Raw genomic sequence first — 20,641 nt, 5'->3', positions numbered from 1 at the left:
TCTCTAAATCAGTTATGGATAATAATTATATATATGTATAGCTAGCTAGCTAGATATAGATAGATACAGATATGGATGTCTCAATATATTCTTCCAGAACCCAGAACAGAGTCTTCCATATAAATACTTGTGAATGAATAAATACATCCTGTATTTTATAGTAGTTATTATAAGATATTATTACTCTCATTACTTTCAAGTATATATCTATTAACATTTCTAAAGATTCTATTTATAGATATAAAGTATTTTATCATCTAATATTATTTTCATTATCATCATCATCAACTCAAAAGGTTTTATTCCATTACCTTATAATGAAATACCTGAGCTCAAAGAGGAAACAATGTACTGGAAACATTAACTATTCTTGTAGCAACAAACCTGTAAAGGAAATCACCTCTGTGAAAAAATATGCTTTTTAAATTGCTACAAGAATTTCTATGAGGAGTCCAAGGTGATTTTCTCAAGAGGAGGCAAATGGTTTTATTCTTTTAGTGACTACTTGATATTTTCACAGAGAGTTATAATGATCATAGGTAATGCATCACCAGGCTCTTATATACTGTAAAATTTGTGAGAGAGATGTATTTGTCGAACTCTGTGAAGGCACTCTGTGGTTGCTTATGCAGGATTAGTTTTGCTGGAAGTCCAGAAGACAAAGGCCATTTAATAAACTCTTTGCTGCTAGTCAAAATGATATCCTACTGATACCATCTGGATGTCTGCTGGAATCAAGTTTACCTCTACTGGTAGGAGCTTGAGTTGAGTCAGTGAATAGCTTCCTGTACAGATATGTTTAAACAAAGGTGTTTAATCAGCATGCTTGTTGACTGATTATATTACAATCTTGTGATTTGATAGGATAAGGACTTCAGTAATATAAACAAAAGATTTTAACTATTTTTTAAGCTCTTGGAAAGTAAAATAAGTATTTAAATTTTTTCCATTTTACCTAATAAACAGTCATCCTAACAATTACTTTTCTTGTTCTGCATAGATTACAGTCTTATATAATTTCATCAATTTAAATCCACAGGCATAGGGTCATTTGTGCAATCATTTAGACTTTGTTTCCTAGGAAACAGACCAGTCAAGAGCTGAAAGATGATCACCCACTTTCTTTACCACCATTATTTGATCCTGTGCTAATCCATGTAATTCAAAATTTCTTTTTCATATTGCTCAAATTCTGCTGTGGTTTTAAGGCCATTTTAGAACCTCATTTTCATTTAATATTTTACAAAATCCTAAGATAGAGTTGGTAGCAACATTCAAAATGGTAAAATTCTTCACTGGTACAATTCATATTGAATTTCTAAATCCCACGCTAACAGAAATGAACAACGTTATAACATATTTTGTGAAAAATGATCTGTAATAAAAATATTATATCTGGAGAGACAGGTATAGAACATATAAAATAATCCTTCACCTCAATATATTGCTTTTCATATTGTCTAGAATTTAGTCTTTACAGATACTCTTGATTATCTTGAAAAGTCAAAAAAGTCAAAATTGAAAAGTCAATTATGTATAAATGAATAACGTGTTTGTAAATAGTTATGTAATATTAAGTATACTTGGAAAGCTTGTTCCCAAAACTTGTTTATGACTCTACTATTGTCCTCATGTAACACAGTATAGGTCATACATTTTTTGAGATTGTTCATCAATTTTAAGATATGGCAGAGAAAAATGATTTCTTGCAGAATAATATCTGATTGGTAATTGGTAATTTGGAAAGTTGTCCTAGTCTCTGGATCTGTGGTAAACTATGTTCTACCCAAGAGAACAAGGTCTGATTTCTAGCTAGACTATAAATAACAGAGTTTGAGGACAAATTGCTTGCTATTCAGATGTTACCTATTTCATTTGCCTTGAAACTGGCAGGCTCTGAATAATTGCTAAAATTTCCTTAAGCGTTTGGTTAAGAAAAGACATTATATTATTTTTAAACTGTGAGTTACCTTATATGGACTTAATACCTTGCATTATAAAGCTTATAAGATAGATAATCCTGCAACTCATCATTTGAAACATGTCAAATATATATGGCATGTTTCTATCCAAGAGCATGCTAAACTATTTATAAAAGAACATTTATTTATACTTGTACTTCTCTCGATTTCCCCTCATTTGCACCCAAACATAAGGGACAACTAATATATACATCACATGATATTTTGGTGGGATTATCTATGGAGTTATAAAAATAATTGTACATATCATAATGTCTTTTGTATAGGTAATCACACTCCTTGCTTATGAATATTTACTTATTATAATTTCATTTGAGAAACATAATCTGAAGCATGCTCTTTTAGGAGAAAACTATCCCTTTGTACCATGTGAAATTATAGAACTAAATGTCTTTCATTAAAGAAATACTATTAAAGTAGATAGGGAAAAGACACCTTTTCACTCAGCATGTGGTGAGCAGAACACAACAATTTTCAGTGTGTCTCTCCATTTTATGAACAGAAGATTCCAAGTACAGGTATCCTCCACTTCTTGAAAGTTTGCCGTATGCAACTTCACTTTTATGAAAGGCGTACTACATTAGTACCTGTTTTTGCTAACAAAAATAAATCCAAAGAGGATTTTTTTTGTTACAAAAAAAGGCAAAGTGAAAACAGCTCTCAGCATTTGTTTTGCAGGAGCCCTTATAGAGGCAGCACACCAGGAGCAGTGAGTGCAGCACCACCAAGCTCCTTCCCTGGGAACCACACTCAGCATCTCAGTGTAGAGCCACCCCAGCTTTGAACTGTGTCTGTGAGCATCTGTGCTTAATCTCCATTTATTTTGCGCATCCATTAGCAAGATGTGTCCTAAGGCAATTGCTTCTTTGCTTTATCCCCTTTCAACTTATGTAAGGTTTCATAGAAACGCTCTATGTTTGGTTAGTGTGGAAATCTAGCACATGTAACTGAGCTAAAATTAATACCCATAGAAATAGAATAACGTGTTCCTAAATATTTTATGTACACATTTTTAGAAATAGAAATAATTTCTGAATAGAGTTTTCATCATTAACTGTACAGAATACATACTATAGATTTTTAAGTAAATAAGAAAGAAATATTTATGAATGTGTTTCCCTCTGTTAAACATAATGAAGCTCAGATAGTAACATATTTTACCTAAAAATTCTTGAAAGTGCCACTTATTAAAAGTTGTAGGTAATCTGCCACCATGTTTTTACTGAAGAGTATTTCTTAATTAGCCTTCTTGTTTTTCTTCACTTATTTTCTATTTAAAATTTTATATTTAGAAATAATTTTTGATTTACTGAAGAATTACAGTATAGTACAGAGAGTTCTTGTATGTCTTTTTTTTTTTTTTTTTGAGGTACGTGGGCCTCTAACTGTTGTGGCCTCTCCTGTTGCGGGGCACAGGCTCCGGATGCGCAGGCTCAGCGGCCACGGCTCACGGGCCCAGCCGCTCCGTGGCATGTGGGATCTTCCTGGACCGGGGCACGAACCTGTGTCCCCTGCATCGGCAGGCAGACTCTCAACCACTGCGCCACCAGGGAAGCCCTCCTGTATGTCTTTTACTTAACTTTCACTAACATTAAGATCTTACATATTCATGGTACATGTATCAAATTGACATTCATACAATAATTAGTAACTAAACTACAGACTTTACTCCTATTTCATTGGGGTATCCACTAACGTCTTTTTCTTAAAAAGACATTTTAAAAATGTCTTTTAAAAATCTAATCCTGAATATCCCATTGTTATCATGTCTCCTTAGACTCCTCCATTCTGTGACAGTTAATGTCTTTCACAACCTTGAAACATTTGAAATTTACTAGTCAGCTGTTTTGTAGAATGTCCTCCAGTTTAGGTTTGTCTGATATTTTACAGGAATACAGATTTTGTAGAAGATCACAGAAGTGAAGGGCCTTCTTTCTGCATCACGCCAAGTAATACATAGATCAGTGTGACTTATTACGGTAGGTGCTAAACTTGCTCACTTGGTTAGGGTGGTATCAGCCAGGTTTCTTTTCTAAAAAATTACTCTTTTCCCTTCCTATATCTTATTTTTTAGGTCTAGACCACATTCAAGGGGAGGTAAATAAATCTTCATCTCCTAGAGGAGGATGTTAAAAATTTCCAGTAATGTGTTAAAACCAAACAGACATGTTGTTAATAAATAATATGGATTAAATGTTGCTGCTATTCAAATACTCTATTTCTTCTTAAAATTTCACTAAGTTTAGTATCAATCAGTGGATCTTGCTTGCAGTAATTATTACTATGATGTTGTAATAGTGATTTTCTACTTCCTTCATTTCTTCTTCAAGTATAAATTTTTCTGTAAGGAGGGTCTTTTCCTTCTGCCACATGTATTTGTATATTCAATCATTTATTTATCTCTGCTTGGATTCATGACTATTTTTTTAAGTATTAATGTTAATACTCTAATTTTTCTTCTATCTGAGAATGGTATTTAGAAACTAAATTCTTAGTGCTAGGTACTCTCAGTGGACCAACTAGGAAATACATGTATGTATACAAATCCATGTATATACATATATCTACATTTATTTCTGTACCTCTCTCTATATATATATACACACACATATATATGTAGACATATATATACTGAATTAAATATGTGTCCATACTTAACTCACTTCTATTCATACTTAATCCAGAACCACAAGTTTCATTCCAGCAGTCCACTTCTTGCTTATTTGTAATTTCCTTCTGACAGTGAGAAACCTATCATCATGATCCATATACTTATCTGTTCAATTGTTATATACATGCAAAGTAGCTTCAGAACTGCAAAAATATAAACCTGTGAGAAACAAATCTACCAACTAGAGTATTGTATTTGTTGAAAGTTATTTTTGCCTTTGGCTTAAAATATCCAGTTTTTTTTAAAAAAGTCTATAAAAAGTATTTCTTTTAAAAAAAGTTATAATCAGCTGTCTCTTTCCCACAACTTTCCATGAGGTTGTCAAATACTTTTAATAAAATTAGATTAAGGGGAGGACCTTCAAGTTGGCAGAGGAGTAAGACATGGAGATCACCTTCCTGCCCACAAATACATCAAAAATACATCTACATGTGGAACAGCTCCTACAGAACACCTACTGAATGCTGGCAGAAGACGTCAGACTTCCCAAAAGACAAGAAACCCCCCCATGTACCTGGGTAGGGCAAAATAAAAAAGAATAAACAGAGATGAAAGAATAGGGACGGGACCTGCACCAGTGGGAGGGAGCCGTGAAGGAGGAAAGGTTTCCACACACTAGGAAGCCCCTTCGTGGGCGGAGGCTGTGGGTGGAGGAGGGGGGAAGCTTTGGAGCCATGGAGGAGAGCACAGCAACAGGGGTGCAGAGGGCAAAGCAGAGAGATTCCCGCACAGAGGATCAGTGCCGACCAACACTCACCAGCCTGAGAGGCTGGTATGCTCACCCTCCGGGACAGGTCGGGGCTGGGAACTGAGGCTAGGGCTTCGGAGGTCAGATCCCAGGGATAGGACTGGGGCTGGCTGTGTGAAAACAGTCTGAAGGGGGCTACTGTGCCACAGTTAGCCAGGAGGGAGTCTGGGGGAAAGTATGGAACTTCCTAGGAGGCAAGAAACCGTTTCAGGGTGCAAAAAAGAGGAGATTCAGAGCACTGCCTAAACGAGCTCCAGCGACAAAATGGGGATGAGCCGCGGCTAGCAGTGCAGACAGCAGAGATGGGCATGAAACGCTAAGGTTGCTACTGCAGCCACCAAGAAACCTGTGCAGAAGCACATGTCACTATCCACAACTCCCATCCTGGGAACCTGTGCAGCCCGTCACTGCCAGGGTCCCATAATCCAGGGAAAACTTACCTGGGAGAACACACAGGGAAGTTGTCTCTAGACCTACAAAAACAAACCCAAAACAATATAAGAAAATGGTAATAGGAACATACATATCTATAATTACCTTAAATGTAAATGGATTAAATGCTCCAACCAAAAGTCATAGACTGGCTGAATGGATACAAAAACAAGTCCCATATATATGCTGTGTACAAGAGACTCAATTCAGACCTAGGGACCCATACAGACTGAAAGTGAGGGGATGGAAAAAGATATTCCATGCAAATGGAAATCAAATAAAGCTGGAGTAGCAATTCTCATATCAGATAAAATAGACTTTAAAATAAAGACTATTACAAGAGACAAAGAAGGACTCTACATAATGATCAAGGGATCAATCCAAGAAGATATAACAATGGTAAATAATTATGCACCAAACATAGGAGCTCCTCAATACATAAGGCAAATGCTAACAGCCATAAGAGGGGAAATCTATAGAAACACAATAATAGTAGGGGACTTTAACACCCCACTTTCACCAATGGAGAGATCATCCAAAATGAAAATATATAAGGAAACACAAGCTGTAAATGACACATTAAACAAGATGTACTTAATTGATATTTACAGGACCTTCCATCCAAAAACAACAGAATACACTTTCTTCTCAAGTGCTTATGGAATATTCTAGAGTTTAGATCATATCTTGGGTCACAAATCAAGCCTTGGTAAATTTAAGAAAATTGAAATCGTATCAAGTATCTTTTCTGACCACAACACTATGAGACTGGATATCAATTACAAGAAATAAACTGTAAAAAAATACAAACAGAGGGATGCTAAACAATACCCTACTAAATAAGCAAGAGATCACTGAAGGAATCAAAGAGGAAAACAAAAAATACATAGAAACAACTGACAATGAAAGCACGACGACCCAAAACCTATGAGAAGCAGCAAAAGCATTCTAAGAGGGAAGTTTATAACAATACAATCCAACCTCAAGAATGAAGAAACATCTCAAACAACCTAAACTTACACCTAAAGCAATTAGAGAAAGAAGAACAACAACAACAAAAAAAACCCACAGTTAACAGAAGGAAAGAAATCATAAAAATCAGATAAGAAATAAATGCAAAAGAAATGAAGGAAACAACAGCAAAGATCAATAAAACTAAAAAGCTGGTTCTTTGAGAAGATAAACAAAATGGATAAACCATTATCCAGACTCATCAAGAAAAAAGGGGAGAAGACTCAATTCAATAGAATTAGAAATGAAAATGGAGAACAACTCACACTGCAGAAATACAAAGGATCATGAGAGTTACTACAAGCAACTATATGCCAACAAAATAGACAACCTGGAAGATATGGACAAATTCTTAGAAAAGCACAACCTTCCGAAACTGAACAAGGAAGAAATAGAAAATATAAACAGACCAATCACAAGTACTAAAATTGAAACTGTGATTAAAAATCTTCCAACAAACAAAAGCCCAGATAGCTTCACAGGTGAATTCTATCAAACATTTAGAGAAAAGCTAACACCTATCTTTCTCAAACTCTTCCAAAATATAGCAGAGGGAGGAACACTCCCAAAATCATTCTATGAGGCCACCATCACCCTGATACCAAAACCAGACAAAGATGTCACAAAAAAAGAAAACTACAGGCCAATATCACTGATGAACATAGATGCAAAAATCCTCAACAAAATACTAGCATACAGAATCCAACAGCACATTGAAAGGATCATACACCATGATCAAGTGGGGTTTATCCCAGGAATGCAAGGATTCTTCAATATATGAAAATCAATCAATGTGATATACCATATTAACAAACTGAAGGGTAAAAACCATATGATCATCTCAAATGATGCAGGAAAAAAACATATGATCATCTCAAATGATGCAGAAAAAGCTTTTGACAAAATTCTACAGCCACTTATGATAAAGACCCTGCAGAAAGTAGGCATAGAGGGACTTACCTCAACATAATAAGGCAATATATGACAAACCCACAGCCAACATCGTTCTCAGTGGTGAAAAACAGAAACCATTTCCACTAAGATCAGGAACAAGACAAGGTTGCCCATTCTCACCACTATTATTTAACATAATTTTGGAAGTTTTAGCCACAACCATCAGAGAAGCAAAAGAAATAAAAGGAATCCAAATTGGAAAAGAAGTAAAGCTGTCACTGTTTGCAGATGACATGATACTATACATAGAGAATCCTAAAGAGGCTACCAGAAAACTACTAGAACTAATCAGTGAATTTGGTGAGGCTGCAGGATACAAAATTAACTCACAGAAATCTCTTGCATTCCTGTAAACTAACAATGAAAAATTTGAAAGAGAAATTAAGAAACACTGCCATATACTATAGCAACAAGAGGAAAAATATACCTAGGAATAAACCTACCTAAGGAGACAAAAGACCTGCATGCAGAAAACTATAAGACACTGATGAAAGAAATTAAAGATGATACAAACAGATGGAGAGCTATACCATGTTCTTGGGTTGGAAGATTGTGAAAATGACCATAGGACCCAAAGCAATCTACAGATTCAATGCAATCCCTATCAAACTACCAATGGCATTTTTCACAGAACTAGAACAAAAAATTTCATAATTTGTGTGGAAACACAAAAGACCCTGAATAACCAAAGCAATCTTGAGAAAGAAAAACGGAGCTGGAGCAATCAGGCTCCCTGACCTCAGACTATTCTACAAAGCTGCAGTAATCAAGACAGTATGGTACTAGCACAGAAACAGAAATATAGATCAATGGAACAGGATAGAACACCCAGAGATAAGCCCACACACCTATGGTCACCTTATCTTTGATAAAGGAGGCAAGAATATACAATGGAGAAAAGACAGCCTCTTCAGTAAGTGGGGCTGGGAAAACTGGACAGCTACATGTAAAAGAATGAAATTAGAACACTTCCTAACACCATAGACAAAAATAAACTTAAAATGTATTAAAGACCTAAATGTAAGGCCCGAAACTATAAAGCTCTTAGAAGAAAACATAGGCAGAACACTATGACGTAAATCACAGCAAAATCTTTTTTGACTCACCTCCTAGAGAAATGGACATAAACACAAAAATGAACAAATGGGACCTAATGAAACTTAAAAGCCTTTGTACAGCAAAGGAAACCATAAATAAGAGAAAAAGACAACCCTCAGAATGGGAGAAAATATTTGCAAATGAAGCAACTGACAAAGGATTAATCTCCAAAATTTAAAAGCAGCTCATGTAGCTCAATATCAAAAAAACAAACAACTCAATCCCCAAATGGGCAGAAGACCTAAATAGACATTTCTCCAAAGAAGATATACAGATCACCAACAAACACATGAAAGAATGCTCAACATCACTAATCATTAGAGAAATGAAAATCAAAACTACAATGAGGTATCACCTCACACAAGTCAAAATGGCCATCATCAAAAAACCTACAAACAATAAATGCCAGAGAGGGTGTGGAGAAAAGGGAATCCTCTTGCACTGTTGGTGGGAATGTAAATTGGTACAGCCACTATGGAGAACAGTTTGGAGGTTCCTTAAAATACTAAAAATAGAACTACCATACAACCAGGCAATCCCACTACTGGGCACATACCCTGAGAAAACCATAATTCAAAGAGAGTTCATTGCACAATGTTCATTGCAGCACTATTTACAATATCCAGGACATGGAACATTCCCATTACAATGTTCATTGCAGCACTATTTACAATATCCAGGACATGGAATCAACCTAAGTGTCCATTGACACATGAATGGATAAAGAAGATGTGGCATATATATGCAATGGAATATTACTCAGTCATAAAAAGAAATGCAATTGAGTCATTTGTAGTGAGGCGGATGTACCTAGAGTCTGTCATACAGAGTGAAGTAAGTCAGAAAGAGAAAAACAAATACCATATGCTAACACATATATATGGAATCCAAAAAAAGAAAAAAAAAAGTTTTGAAGAACGAGCAGCAGGACAGGAATAAAGACGCATATGCAGAGAATGGACTTGAGGACACGAGGAGGGGAAAGGGTAAGCTGGGACGAAGTGAGAGAGTGGTATTTACATATATATACTACCAAACATGAAATAGATAGCTAGTGGGAAGCAGCCGCATAGCACAGGGAGATCAGCTCCATTCTTTGTGACCACCTAGAGGGGTGGGATAGGGAGGGTGAGAGTGGGACGTAAGAGGGAGCAGATATGGGGACATATGTATATGTATAGCTGATTCACTTTGTTATACAGCAGAAACTAACAGAACATTGTAAAGCAATTATACTCCAATAAAGATGTTAAAAAAATAGATTCAGTTTTCATAATATGAATTCATTACTATGTTCCGCCAACATCCTCATTTTTAAATTATTTTTTATAAAGCAAAGTTTTTTCTTCGTAGCCCACAGTTCTATGGGTTTGGCAAAAGCATTAAATCATGTTACTGCCGTCACAGTGTGATACAGATAAGTTCCATTAATAATTCCTTATTGTAAAATTCTGCATGATAAAATACTTCTCATTGAATCACTAAGAATAGAGTATTTTATTTTAGTTATTAGAAATGTATTTTTCACTCATCAATTCTTAAATTAGAGAAAATTCATCTAGGATATAGCCATTTGGAGATAGACAATCTGAGATTTCAAATACACTATTTCTCCACCATCATTAGAGTCTAGAAAGCCGTGTTATTTATCTTCTGATTTCTCTAAGAATTGTGAAATGTCTTCCTATTTCAATATTTTTATATTGTAAATGATGAAAACTGTTTTTTAACCTTCCTATAATCTTATGTTTAAATAAACAATAGAAACATAAACATATTCGTTTGTACATATCATGTAATACTGCTTAAAAACACACAAGTAACAAATAATATTAATTGCCATCAGGGAGGATGGTATGTTTGGATATAGAGGATTCTCTCTTTTGGGCTCGCTTTAACATTGTGGATCTTTATCATAGGAGCAAATTATCTTTTCTAAATGAAATCTTATATGATTATATCAATTATTTTTCCTTTATACTTAAAGGAAAAAAATTTAAGTAAACATTTGGAGAAACATAACTCTATTGAGTTACACAGCCTTTCTTTGCAATTTTGTAGAACATTGAGCATTGAATGTTATAAAGAACACTGACTGTTACAAAGACATTTGAAACCAGCCTGATTTTTCCTTTACAGGTTTTTAATCCATTAAAAAAACAAACTAAATAATGATTCCTTCTTTACCGCTAAGGTTTCCTAACTTTATTACGCCCTGCCCTTATGTTGCTCTTTCTGAGAATTTTCTCCTGGCACACGGTGTGACCTTTCAAATATTATGAGCAAGTTGTTATGATTAGGATTCCAACTGAACAGACTGAACTGAGAGATCCAAGGCACTGTGATTGAAGGAAGGTAGAGGTGCATTTCTCTTCCAAATTTCACTCCATGGTGAATAAGTGGGTTGTGTTTCCAAAGATTATCCAAAAACCAGATTCCTTTAATATTATTGTTTGGGAATCTCTCAGGACATTGAAACTGGCTGATTTATATGCCTGCATCAGGAAGGGAAGGGAAGCAGTTCTCTCTTTGATGGAAAGTGACAAATTTCCATGACAAGGATTTAGTCATTTGGCCACATTAAGTTTTAAGAGAAGGTGAAAAATATATTCCCTGGATGGGTAGCCATGCTCCAAATAAAATGCCCATTTATGTGTATATTGGCTTTCATTTGCTAACCTTCCATTTTTTCACTTTTTCTCTCTTTCAATTTTATTTACCTACTTCTTTTTGTTTGGTTTTCTTAATTCTGCTCTTCATGATGATTACTACATTCTCTCCCTATTCAAAAGTAGAATACATATAAAAAATATGTTTAATTTTGCTCTACATTCTCTGCTTCCTGACACTAAGTGTCAAAACCTCTTCCTACTATGTCCAATAGAGGACTGTTGTTTCTACTCCTAAGCATGTGATATTCACATATTTTGGCCATGTGGGCTTCACAGTCTTTTTAATCACACCTGGGATTACAGGCATCCTCAGATAGCTCCTTCCCACGCATTCTTTTTAGATCACTGCATATGACACTCCTTTCTCTTACAATGTATTTCCGTCTATAAATGTCTCCTCATTTTCTTCAAATGGGATATTCATGACTGTTTTTCATTTTCTTGTTAACATTTTATGCTTTTGGAGTAAAGAGAGTCCAGTGACATTTTTCCTATACCCTTTAAAATATGACTATCCCATATTCTTTATCATTTTGTGTACTTCTCTTATGATTTGTAATCTAGTATAGGATTTTATTAGATGTCACAATCAAGCTAAAGTGCCTTTAGTTATTAGAAACATTTACTTTTTTTCAATGAAAGTAGATAAAATGTTTAAAATATTTTATTGCCTAAAAAAATATTTATTAAGTTTATACCTAAATTTGTCATCAACTTAAACTTGACATGGTATTGAATGGTATCCTGAAAAATCACTCTAGGTAGTATAAGTGGAGAGGAGTAGCTTTGGGCACTCCTCACTTTAATTCAGAACACTTATTAATATTAGGCAGTCAAATTTCTTGGATAAAATGGCAATTAGGATCAAAGTAAAATTACTTAGAAAGGGACTTCTTTGGGGATTCCTGGGCCTAATTCCAATGTGTGTGGTGTGGGGTTGGGTGGGATTGAGGTTTCCCATACAACACCAAGCAATTCTCAGTCACCAGATGGGTGTCCTACAATTCAACTAAATTCTGATACTATCTACCCAGAGATAGCATCAGATCCCACAGTTTAGGGGTTCGGTCCTATAAGACTTTACCTCCACAAACACTTAAGATGTCAGTTACAAGTCTAAGTTGTTACCTGTGCTTCTGACTGGCTATAAATCAGAGGTTCCCATGACTTCCTACTTGGGTTTAGTTAATTTGCTAGAAAACATTTTACTTACTAGATTACTGGTAACTCAGAAAAACATTTTACTTGCTCGATTATTGGTTCATTATAAAAAGATATAACTGAGGAATAGCCAGATGGAAGAGATGCAAAGGGCAAGGTATGGAGAAAGAGCTCAGAGCATCCATGTGCTCTCCAACCATGACACCCTCCCCAGATCTCCACCTGTTCACCACCATGAAAGCTCTCCATACCATGTCCTTTTGGGTTTTATAGAGGCTTCATTATGTAGGCATAATTGATTAAATCATTTGCTATTAGCAAGTGATTTAACCTCCTACATATTTCCCCCCTCTTCTCCCCAGAGGTTTGGGGGTGGGGCTAACGTTCCAACTCTCTAATTACTAGTATGGCTCCATTGGCAACCAGAGCCCATCTAAAGTGTTGAAGACAGAATCAGGAAGAAATAGACATTCTGAACAGACTGATCACTAGTAACAGAATTCAGTTATTAGTCAAAAAACAAAGTCCAGAACCAGATAGCTTCATAGGGGAATTCTACCAAACATATAAAAAAGAGTTAATACCCATACTTCTCAAACTACTCCAAAAAATTGAAGAGGGTGGAACACTCCCAAATTGACTGTACAAAGCCAACGTTACCCTGATAGCAAAGCCAGACAAAGATGCAATAAAAGAAAACTACAGGTCAATATCTCTGATGAACACAGATGCAATAATCCTCAATAAAATATTAGCAAACCAAATTCAATAACATATAGAAGGATCATAAACCATGATCCTGTGGGATTTATTCCAGGGATGCAAGGATGGTTCAATATTCACAAATCAATCAGTGTGATATACCTCATTAATAAAAGGATAAAAATCACTTAATCATTTCAAAAGCAAAAGCAAAAGCATTTGACAAAATTCAACATCATTTCAAAATAAAAACTCTCATCAAAAGTTAGTATAGAGGGAATATATCTCAACATACTAAAGGTGACTTATAACACACCCACAGCTAACATCATACTCAACCATGGAAAACTTTTAGCTTTTCTTCTAAAATCAGGAACAAGATGATGATACCCACTCTCACCACTTCTATTGAACATAGCATTGGAAGTCCTAGTCACATCAATCAGACAAGAAAAAGAAATAAAAGGCATCCAAATCAGAAGGGAAGAAGTAAAACTGTCAGTATCTGTAGGTGTCATGATAATATATATAGATAATCCTAAAATCTCCACCAAAAAACTGTTAAAACTGATAAATAAATTCAGTCAAATCGCTGAATACAAGATTAATATACAGAAATCTCTTGCTTTTCTATACACTAATAATGAACTATCAGAAAGAGAAAGCAAGAAAGCAATCAAGATTAAAATTGCATCAAAAAGAATAAATACCAAAAATAAACTTAACCAAGAAGGTAAAGACCTGTACTCTGAAAATTATGAAACATTGATGAAGGAATTTGAAGATGATATAAAGAAATGGAACAATGTCACACTTATACAACAATAAACTCAAAATGCATTAAAGATTTGAATGTAAGATCTGAAATCATAAAAATCCTAGAAAAGAACAGAGACAGAACACTCTTTCATATAAATCATAGCAATATTACATAGTTTACATCAGTTCCCTAAGCAAAAGAAACAAGAGCAAACAAACAAATCAAAACAAAAAAATTACAGACACAAAAATAAAAAACAAGAAACAAATGGGACCTAATCAAACTTAAAAGTTTTCGCACAGCAAAGGAAACCATTTCCAAAGTGAAAAGACAGTTTAGTGAATGGGAGAAAATATTTGCAAATGATACAACCAATAAGGGGGTAATATGCAAAATATATAATCAGCTAATACAACTCAATATCAAAACAAACAAACAACCTGATTAAAAAATGGGCAGAAGACCTGAATAGACTTTTTTCCAAAGGTATACAGATGACCAACAGGCACATGAAAAGATTCTCAAAATTGCTATTCATCAGAGAAATGTACATCAAACCACAATGAGATACAATCTCACACCTGCCAGAATAGGTATCATTAAAAAGTCTAAAAATACCAAGTGTTGGAGAGGATGTGGAGAAAATGGAACCCTAGAACGGTGTTGGTGAAAATGTAAACCAGTGCAGTCACTATGGAAAACAGTATGGAGGTTCCTCAAAAAATTAAAAATAGAACTACCATATGACCTAGAAATCCCACACCTGGGTACGTATCTGAAGAAAATTAAAACACTAGTTGGAAAAGACATGCACCCCATTGTTCATAGCAGCATTACTTACAGTAGCCAAGATAAGGAAGCAAGCTAAGTGTCCACAAATAAATGAATGGATAAAGAAGATGTGGTATGTCTGTGTGTATATATTTACATACACATATACATACACACAACAGAATGTTACTCAGCCAGAAAATAGAATGTGATTCTGCCATTTGCAATGACATGGATGGACTTAAAGGGTATTATGCTTAGTAAAATAAATCAGAAAGAGAAAGGCAAATACTCGCTATTATCACTTATATGTAGAATCTAAAACTTAAAACAAATAGATGAATATGACAAAACAGAAACAGACTCACAGAGAACAAACTAGTGGTTACCAGTGGGAAGAGGGAAGGTGGGGGGGCAAGATAAAAGTAGGGGATTAAGAGGTACAAACTACTATGTATAAAATAAGCTACAAGGATATGTTGTACAGCACAGGGAATATAGCCATTATTTTATAATTAATTTAAATGGAATATAATCTACAATAATATTGGAGCACCATGTTGTACACTTGAAACTAACATAATATTTTAAATCAACTATACTTCAATACAAAAGAATAGTAAAAGAAAAGAAAAACTAGATTTTCTGAACCATCTACATACATATGGCACTAAAAGCCCATAGAATATAATTATAATTAGATTTGATGTTGTGCAGTCTTTTTCATTGGTCTATAAGTCCTCTATAATACTCTTAATTGTTGCTACTGCCTTTCTAAAGGTAATCTCTTTTACCATTTGATAATTAAAAAACAAACAAAAAATGAATGAAACTGAAGGAAAAGTAAAACTTTTATTCTACAGTATTAGACAGATTACTGCATACAGTTTCAATCCATTTTTTTTTTTAACTTGTTGGAACTTTCTAGTGACAGTCACTTCAATTAACTTGTAAACTGGCCAGTACTTTCTGGATATTATTGAGGAGCTACTCATGTTGTCATGAATTAAAACTGTACTTACTTCTCGAGCTATTTGGCAATGCTTGTACTACCTAAACCATGAGACATGGGTCAGGGGCCTAGCTATGATATAATTTAGGACCCATTGAAGAAGCATCTCTGCAGAGTGAACTAAAAAGGAGAGTGAGGAAAAAAAAGTGAAGAGAGCATCGTCCTTAGGAGTATAGACTCTGAGGCCTAAATGCACAATTTCAAATTCTAGTTCTGTTAGCCAGTTGAGCGACCTTGGGCCAGGTACTTAATCTCTGTTCTTCAGTTTACTCACCTCCCTATGGTGGCTGGTGTAACTAGTTTCTACCTTGAAGAAGTATCATTAGAATTACAGGAGTTAATATATATCAGGTACTTACCACAGTGCTTGGTATATATTATAGTAAATACTTTTGTCTTTATTATATACCTTGTGCCCTATTTTTTCAATATGTGAACATAATCAAACATGTGATGTTGTTCAATGAAGATAAACTAATATCACCTACTACAAAGTATTAATAAGTAGTGTATACATTTTATAACAATGAGAAAAAAATGGATGAAACTCTTAAAAAGAATTTAAAATTTGAATTCAACCATTTATTTATTTATTTTTGTGGTACGCGGGCCTCTCACTGTTGTAGTCTCTCCCGTTGCGGAGCACTGGCTCCGGACACGCAGGATTAGCGGCCATGGCTCATGGGCCCAGCTGCTCTGCAGCATGTGGGATCCTCCCGGACCAGGGCACGAACCCGCGTCCCCTGCATCAGCAGGCGGACTCTCCACCACTGCGCCACCAGGGAAGCCCCAACCATTTATTTTTGCCATAGGAATAAAGCAAAGGCATTAAAAAAAAACAGAGCAAGCATGTTAAGAAAAGAGGTGGTGGGCTTCCCTGGTGGCGCAGTGGTTGAGAGTCCGCCTGCCGATGCAGGGGACACGGGTTCTTGCCCCGGTCCGGGAGGATCCCACATGCTGCGGAGCGGCTGGGCCCGTAAGCCATGGCCGCTGAGCATGCGCGCCCAGAGCCTGTGCTCCGCAACGGGAGAGGCCACAACAGTGAGAGGCCCACGTACCGCAAAAAAAAAAAAAAAAAAAAAAAAAAAAGAGGTGGTTTATTTTCAAAACTAATTTAAGTGCATTTTTCTAGATCAGAAAATCGGAGGAAATATTGTCTTAGCAATTCAAACATACTTCATTGCTTTCTGTAGGATTGCATACATGTTTAGTCAAAACTCCCAAAGAAAATCTATTTTGATGCATAGACACTAAAGAAATCAAATATTTCTGAAATAACCACATGTATTACTTATTTTGATTGCCATTGACAGAAATGAGAAATAACGATGGTTCAAGAGAGGGAAGAGTTTTGTTGTTTTTTTTTTTTCAACATAAAAATTAATTTAGGGGAGGGAAACCCAGGGTGAATTGCTACACGTTCTTTCTGCTTCTCCCTACTTAGCAAGTGACTTCCACCTAAAAACCATTTCTTTCTTTCTTTCTTTGCTGCACCACACAGCTTGTGTGATCTTATTTCCCCAACCAGGGATTGAACCTGCACTGTCGGCTGTGGAAGTGAAGAGTCCTAAGCATAGGACCGCCAGGGGATTCCCTAAAAGCCATTTCTTTATGGCAGAGACCTGCTGGAGTTCTATCTAATGTGTCCATATTACAGACTATGGCTGATGGAAGTGGAGACAGGGCAAAGGGCTCTTACAATATCTGTCTCCTGATGAGGAGCTTTCCTGTAACTCCTAAACCAAAACTTCACATGCATTTCATTGACCTCATTTAGCTATAAGGAAGGCTGGAAAGGTCATCATTTAGATAGGCCTACTTCTATGCATAATAAAAATCAGTTATATGTCTTTTTGTCCACATAGTTAACACTGTCTTGAAAGAAATACCTCCCATAGCACCTATTCTCCTGAAACTATGCACCACCCATGGTGAACATGATTTTAATTTCCTCTGAGCAACTGTGACGTATCTCTTTTTTATATCTTCCTTTAATTTTTTAAAGTTATTTAAAGTTAAAGAAATCACTCTCACTGACTTCAGACTATACTACAAAGCTACAGTCATCAAAACAATATGGTACTGGCACAAAAACAGAAATATAGATCAGTGGAACAGGATAAAAAGCCCAGAAATAACCCCACACACACCTATGGTCACCTAATCTATGACAAAGGAGGCAAGACTATACAATGGAGAAAAGACAGTCTCTTCAATAAGTCGCATTGGGAAAACTGGACAGCTACATATAAAAGAATGAAATTAGAACACTGTCTAACACCATGCACAAAAATGAACTCAACAAGAGTTAAAGACCTAAATGTAAGACTGGATACTATAAAACTCTTAGAGGAAAACATAGGCAGAACAGTCTCTGAAATAAGTTACAGCAAGATCTTTTTTGATCCACCTCCTAGAGTAATGAAAATAAAAACAAAAATAAACAAATCAGACCTAACTTAAAAGCTTTTGCACAGCAAAGGAAACCATAAACAAGACAAAAAGACAGCCCTCAGGATGGGAGAAAATATTTGCAAACAAACCAACCGACAAGGGATTAAACTCTAAAATATACAAACAGTTCATGCTGCTCAATATCAAAAAAAAAAAAAAAAAAAAAAACAACCAAAATAGACACTTCTCCAAAGAAGACATACAGATGGCCAAAAAGCACATGAAAAGATGCTCAACATCACTAAGAATTAGAGAAATGCAAATCAAAACTGCAATGAGGTATCACCTCACACAGGTCAGAATGGCCATCATCAAAAAAATTACAAACAATAAATGCTGGAGAGAGTGTGGAAAAAAGGGAACCCTCTTGCACTGTTGGTGGGAATGTAAATTGATGCAGCCACTATGGAGAACAATATGGAGGCTCCTTAAAAAACTAAAAATAGAACTACCCTATGTTCCAGCAATCCCACTCCTGGGCATATATCCAGAGAAAACCGTAATTCAAAAAGATACATGCACCCCAATGTTCATTGCAGCACTATTTACAATAGCCAGGACATGGAAGCAACTTAAACGTCCATCAACAGGTAAATGGATAAAGATATAAACGATAAATAAAATGTAATATTACTCAGCCATAAAAAAGAATGAAACAATACCATTTGCAGCGACATGGATGGACCTAGAGATTGTCACACTGAGTGAAGTAAGTCAGACAGAGAAAGACAAATATCATATGATATCACTTATGTATGGAATCTAAAAAAAATGGTACAGAAGAACTTATTTACAAAACAGAAATAGAGTCACAGATGTAGAAAACAAACTTATGGTTACCAAGGAGGAAAAGGGGACGGATAAATAGGGAGATTGGTATTGACATATACACATTACTATGTATAAAATAGATAACTAATAACCTACTGTATAGCACAGGGAACTCTATACAATACTCTGTAATGACCTATATGGGGAAAGAATCTAAAAAAGAGTGGATACATGTATATGTATATCTGATTCACTTTGCTGTACACTTGAGACTACCATATTGTTAATCAAATATACTCCAATATAAAAGAAAAATTTTTATGAGAATAAATTTTAAAATATAAAGTTATTGGTGTACATGTCTTAGTTTACATATTACTGCATACGATTAACAAGTGCCTTATATAAGAGTTTAAATATGGTAGTTAAAATAATAAAATTACTTTTCCCACAAAAGAAAAGTAAATATTAAGGCAGTTAGACAGTCAGTACATATTTATTGGAATTAATCTATCGATGTTAAACATTTTGTATTAGAAAACTGAGGTTTTTTTCAAGAAACAGTTCTAAACTCTTACATGTCAGGAACATGCATTTATTTCTAAATCGATACTGAATATGTGGGACGTTGTTCTACCTAAACAAATTTCCAAGCATGCATTAACCAATTAACCAATTCTGTCCAGTTCCCTTTTCTCCATGATTGAATTGTATTTGAGATCATCTTTTGAGCTCCTTTTAAATGTGACTGAGTAGAGTCTAAAGCTAAATAGAGAGAATTCTTCAAACCAAGGACCCATACAGAATTTCCTGTATAGTGATGAATATCTTTAAAGAAAATTTGTCATAAGTAGGCTAAATTACTGTATTCCATCTTAGAGAAATGTCACGCTGAAGTGATGTCTTAAAAATGAAGTCATTCCTTAGCTATCTTTACTGAACTTATTTTCAATGACTAAAACTTGAAAAGTATTCATTCCAGGAATGAACAAAATTCCTTCAAATAAAATTACTGAACTCTTCCTAGCTGAGAACATGCATTTATTTCAAAATCGATCGTAAACGTGTGAGGCAGTTTTCTACCTGTCAGGAGATAAAAAAGGAATAGTGAGCAGAGAACAAATCATGCAGGACATTGCAAGCAATATTCAGGACTTTTTGCTTTTAGCCAAAAGAGAATGGGAAGCTTCTGAAGAGCTTTATAAGGAGAAAGGACATAATCATACATTCATTTAAAAAATATAACTCAAGATGCAATTTGAAGAATAGATTAGAAATAAAATAAAGTGGATTTGGGATTAACCAGGTAGAACCACGTTGTAATAATACAGAAAATATATGATTGTGTTATGGATTAGGAGAGTGGCAGTGGGGTTAGAAAGGGTTTTACAGAAAGCAGTAAAGAAATATGACTTATGATTAATTAGGAGTAGGAGGCAACA

The 20,641-nt window shown here is 35.2% G+C and overlaps 1 long non-coding RNA gene across 1 annotated transcript in view; it reads right to left on the bottom strand.

The window, feature by feature from the left end:
- Positions 1-5,854: 5,854 nt before the first annotated feature.
- The window catches only part of LOC115867762 (uncharacterized), a 282,245-nt gene continuing 267,458 nt past the window's right edge, over positions 5,855-20,641 (bottom strand). The window contains exon 4 of the long non-coding RNA XR_009559098.1: positions 5,855-5,874. This is a non-coding gene — a long non-coding RNA (uncharacterized lncRNA). The remainder of the gene's footprint in view (positions 5,875-20,641) is intronic.

This window comes from Globicephala melas, chromosome 1 (assembly GCF_963455315.2).
Source record: "Globicephala melas chromosome 1, mGloMel1.2, whole genome shotgun sequence".
Taxonomy (NCBI): Eukaryota; Metazoa; Chordata; class Mammalia; order Artiodactyla; family Delphinidae; genus Globicephala; species Globicephala melas.
This window is presented reverse-complemented; position numbering and strand designations above follow the sequence as displayed.